A 6,000-nucleotide genomic window follows, 5' to 3' on the forward strand; every position below is an offset into this window, starting at 1 on the left:
AATTGTAGTTAAAAACTTATCCAATGTAGGATCCCAATTGAGAGCAAAGATGATATCTATTATATGTGAGAATTACGTTGAAATTAGCTATAATAAAAAAGTTATAACCCATTGTCGATTTGTGAGAACTCAATTTGGAACAGATATCGTTTTATTGACTTGTGATAACTCAGTTATTTCAGGTATTTTAGGAAAAGAACTTGTCATTTCACTACCCCAAAAAGGTCATGTTCACGATATGCGAATACTACAACAACGCAAATGAAGAGCAAAAGACATAACCACACAGTCGACCTCTTCTTTTTTGAATCCCATAATGACCTGTCCGAAGGCACGAGTCCTCAAGGGCATATACATATAACTGCCTTCTGAATTGGCGAACTAGTACGCACAGTTGGAAGAAAACCAAATCCATACATTGTTAAGTAACATACATTGGAAGAGACATGCAGTAAACCTCAAAGTTATTAAGGCACGAGTTGTCGTTGGGGACGGAATCAAGAAAATCAAAGTCATACAAAAATTATCAACTATCCACACGCAACGAACGGTCTCTCTGAACTGAGTCTGCTACCCCAGCCAGCTATCAAAATCCAACTACATCACAAAATGGCAAAACGATATACAATGACCTGAAATCCCTATGGGCAGGTGCTACTGTCATGATCCACACCGTAGAGGCACAAACTTTTTTGAAAAGTAACCTTTTTATCTGTGAATGATGCACCTATATATTTTTATATTTCGACATTATTGTGCATTACCCAAAACCATAAGATATATTTTTGTATGCTCCATTTATAATGGAGTAAGTACATTAATAGTTGCATAAAGCAGCAACGTATTTTTGTTGCTCGAGTGTTTATTGTAGTACCTATACAACTTTAAAGCAATATATAATCAATGTGTGTGTGATGTTTTTGTGTATTAAGCTACATATTTATACTCAATTCGAAGATTTAATACAATACTTTTAATGAGTTTATAGTATAATTTCTTTTATATAACAAAGATCCAATGTCCTATTTAAAGCAAGCAATTATACCGAGGCACTTTTCCTGATGCCACTGTTATACATTTTTTACTTACATATAGCCATGTTTAAGTCTATTTAATATTATTATTTTTCGTAACTAAATATGGCAACAATTATTTATTTAATCCAACTATTAAATTGATAAATTGATAGTTCTTGAAATTTCTTTTCTTTTCTATAACATACAATTATAATTTAATACTAAAGTTTTTACAAGTCAAGAAAAATAAAATACACGTTTTAAAGGAAAAATCATTTTGTAGACTTGTAATATCTCGATAAATTTGCAATGACAACAAACGGGTTATATTAATTGATATTTAGCAAGAATATTTAGCATCGAATGGATGTTCCATATAAGTAATGGCAAAATTGGTAATTATAGTGAATATAGTTTAAAAGCTATTATTAAATTAAAAAGTCCAAATTCTTATTTTCTCTCGATGAGAAGTGGTGAAAACGAGTTATCACAAGTCAACAAAATAGTGATTAATTTTTATAATTCATTAGTAGTTGTCCTGTGACACTATGTCTACTGACAGCAGGAATATCATCATTCAAACTGATGTGGCATTTGATAAATATGTTAAATATTCCTTCGATAATATTTTAGATATTGTTGGCTCTTTTGGACGATGGCAAATCTGTGCCCTACTCCTCTCTACTTTGTCAGGATTCATTTGTGCATTCAATCATTTGGGTGGACTTTTCCTGGCATATACACCTGATACATTCTACTGCGAAGAAAGGCATGTCACAGGGCAGGTAAATTATTCTTTTTACACCATTTAAGGCCACACTTTTGAGAGCTGTTTAGTAGGTTTTTTTTGTACCTAGGTGGAACTTTGTGCTACTTCATCTTTTTTTTTTTTAAGTTCCTTATTTTTTTACATGATTTTTAAAACTTGGAATTGTAAATTTAATAAAAATAGCAAATCTTTTATACAAAATCTAAAATATCACCTGGTAAGGAAGACCTCGCACTTCTAAATTTATAAAGAATACATGTTTTTTATTATAATAAAATTGATATTCTATTGAATGGGGCTGTTTTTAGTAGATTTAAGAACCGAATCTTTCAACTTATTAGCCCCCTTATGCAAGTTTAAAAAAAAACTATTCCTCGATCCAATCTGCCTTCTATGTACTTGTAAGTTTTTAAGAACTCTTGGCATCTCCAATTCCTTGAGGTAGGTCAAATTAATATTTTTATTTTTATTGAACATCTCACCTACATAACTAATTTTTTTTGACATATCATACACAAAGTCTGGTTGAGGATATTTATCTTCAAAGACATCTCCTTAAGGGGATGTTATTCCCCAAAAGTGATTAATTTGCCCAATGGCTCCCAATAATTTGACTGGGCCTTGGCTCTGAATCTCTATTATTGAAACACTGTCAACAACAGCTCTTCCTTTAAGAAGCATCCCCAAAAAGGTGAAATCATCCCAAAAATTCTTTTGAGCCATGAAAATAGTGTAATTTTTGAAAAATATCCCACAGTAAGTTTTTCCAGACCATCATACTCCTTAAGACAACTTATTCATAACTCGAATCTATTTATTATTGAATATTAATATTTTTACAAGAAGCTACTAGCAAATATGAAATGTGTTTAAACAGTACCGTAGCTAAAAGTAAGTGCTAGGAGGCTGTGTCCCTCCAAAACGATATTGATGCTCCCTAGCTTAATTATAAATAGAAGCAAAATTTAAATTATAGTCCCCTAAAACATGTAGAATTATTAACCCGATTAAATTTAGCAATCCTTTATTCTTTAGTATGTCCTACACCTATAACTGCATCAAAGTTATAAGTAATATTTTTTAAATAAATTTAGGTATTTTTTTAAAATTATAAAATAAGGCTATTAAAACGGTTTTAGGTAATTTTGGCATTGTACGGTAGAATGATTGTGGTAAAAAAGTTGGGGTAATATCGTAGAGTGGTAAAACCGTGGTTTGTAAGCGCCAAAGACCCTTTCTAATATGTGAATCTGCCGGTGTTATGCAGGTGAAAAGCTGGGCTGCAAGGTATGTTAAATTTCTTTGCCGCCACCTTCCTGAGCATCAAGGAACCGGCCGTAGTGTATTATATGATATTAAAATAAGTCTTTTATGCACAGGGATGCGGGTGTGTTGGAATTTGTTTATCATTCAGTAGTTTGATTGCCAGAATATTACATAATTACAACGATCATTGATGCTTAGAAATCCCACCCTGTGAAGTTTAAACACCCCTGGGACCAAATACTTTACCTGTACAACCTGAGGGCTGGAGTATATCATACACTTTTATAAGGAGTACTTGATGCTTATAAAAAAGGTGACGTTGGAGTACTAGATTGGGATCCATCACTTCTCATGTTTTGGGAAGCTGCTGCACTGGAATATTTATAATCATATTTTGTTTTATATTATACAGGGTGACTTCTCAAAAATTAGAATATTTTAAATACCTTTTTCACTTCAACGTATCTTTATTTTTTGCCATTTTTATGTCAAACTTTTGACGCAAAAGTTGGTAATTTAACAACTTTCTAAATTTTTTATGCAATATATGCCCTTCCATTCTGAATGGAAGCTTCAATACGGGGAAAAGCTTAAGCAAAGCTTGGCTTGATGAAGTCCGAGGACAAGTTGTTCCACTCCTCCATGATCACGGTCTTCAAGGCATAGACATTCGGGTGATAAATCTTGTTCATCTTGCCCTCCAAGACAAACCTAACAGCGAAGTCCAGGGGGTTCACTTCAGGTGAAGACGAAGGCCAGAAGTGAGCCATGTTATCCCTGCAGAAATGTCACACCTCCTTGGATGTTTGTGCCGGGGCGCCGTCTTAGGTAAACACATCGTTGCCCCTAGAGAACTTGTTCTTCAACCATGGTAAGACATGGTAACTGAGGACCTTGTAGTAAACGTCTGTGTTCACTTTTTCGTTGGTCTTGAAGTAGTATGGAGGCATCTTGCTACCGTCAGATAGAACGACGCGGAGGACTATGACCTTAGCTGGATGTTTGGAGTTGAATTACGAAAACAAAACAATGGGACCTTTTTTCTTTTTATTTCTAATGGCGTCAAGTACAAAATTGTCAGACTTTTAGAACTGAGGCTAGACGGCCTCAAAGAGGATTCTAATGAACCTACAGGGTGACTTTATAGCTGAGATACAACAGGCAGGAAGGACTAAGGGTAACTTCGAACATCTACTATAAAAACATAAAAAGATGGAGGCAAGCCTACCAGTGAATCAACATTTCGTGGCAAAATTATCGGTCACAATTAAAACATTTCAAAAATAAATATATCAAAATCATATTTCAAACCCAAATAAAAATCCTAATCATGGCACTGGCCCAGCCTAGAATTAAGAGTACCCCTCCTTGTAAATAAGTCTAGTTATTGGACTTTGTTTTAGTCAGTTGAACAAAAATCTTTGAATACAAAGGTAATTTTTATTAATTGAGATTGTATTAATTAGTAATTTGATTGTTGTTGAAAGTTGTCAAAAATATATTTCAGTAGTCATATGCGTCACAAAATCATTCATACAGTTTATTATCGATCTTAGAATGACATGACATGACAGATTTTTTCATGTGTTGATAAATTTGTAAGAAACTTTTAATTTTGAATACAAATTTGGGAGCAAAATGTAACTATCAACCACAGTGGAGCTAAAGTTTCTATATTGCAAGTCGAAGTAGACTACAGAGGCATTGTTGTGTGGTTCTTTTTTTAAAACTGAGGCCGATGGTCCAGTCCAGTCACACTTTTCGATTCTTAAAGAAGGTAAAATCGATACCTCGTGACGTCATTTAGGGTATTTTCTCTTTTTTTTAATTATTCTATTATATAATATAAAATAATTTTTATAACTAAGTAAAAATATTATATGTTCGTATTATAATGGATTATAACGTAAACATAAATATATTTTGTAAAATATCTTCAATGCTCATAATGCATATCTCTTATACCGGGCCAAATGTAATTATGTACCCATTTTAACACACAAAGTATTGAAGTTCATGGCAAGATCCTGGGCGAATTACAATACAAGCTTATTACCTATTAATCCGTCCTCAGAATGGATGGTGAGTTCCAGGCAGTGGTGGTAGCTGTTGCAGACCCTCTGTTGGGCCCAAGGCATGGTAAATATCCCTGAAGGCGCTTACCTGAGCATCAAAGAACCTTTCCAATATAACAAAACACAGCTCGGCCTACGGATAGCGCAGGTGAACAGCTAGGGCCCAAGGCAAGTTATAATCTTCCAAACTTCATACAATGTTAATGGGATTTCGCACTCCCTCCTTGGCCCAAGCAACGTCGTGTAACCCATTTCAAGTGTGATAATTTTTTTTGCAGAATAAGAGTGAAAAAAACTACACATATTTAATTTCAACGTATCTTATAAAATGAATAAATGTAAGATCTCCCGAGGAAATAAGTATTTCCTATTAATCTTTTTGAGGATCCAGAAAAAAATTCGAGTACCCAAACCTTGTGTCTGGTCTCAGATATGGGATATTTTTGGATAATACAAATTTAATTATATTGTACCGGCTCCAAGACCCGTCCTATCTTTTGTATGAACTAAACCTCCAGTTAGTCTTTGACACATATTTATATCTGAAAGCTTCAACAATTAGCAACATTTTACTTTATGATAACCATAAATTGTTATAAAATATAAACATTTTGAAAGTGCTGGAGTATGGCTCGTAGAAACTTGCTAGAAATTAAAAAAACATCAACTTATTAAGTGTAACAACTAGCCCTATTCTCTACCTAATGCTTCATGAATGATAATCAAAGGTATCTAGATTCATCAAATTTATTAGTATTTTTCTTCAATTTCCTTTTGGACAATTGTTTGTGTACGGATTCAATGAACACTTATTGAATAATTTTAGTGACAAATTTCGTTTTTATATTATTAAAATGAAATCCACTTAGATAGT

The sequence above is a fragment of the Lepeophtheirus salmonis genome, chromosome 3 (assembly GCF_016086655.4).
Source record: "Lepeophtheirus salmonis chromosome 3, UVic_Lsal_1.4, whole genome shotgun sequence".
Lineage (NCBI taxonomy): Eukaryota > Metazoa > Arthropoda > Copepoda > Siphonostomatoida > Caligidae > Lepeophtheirus > Lepeophtheirus salmonis.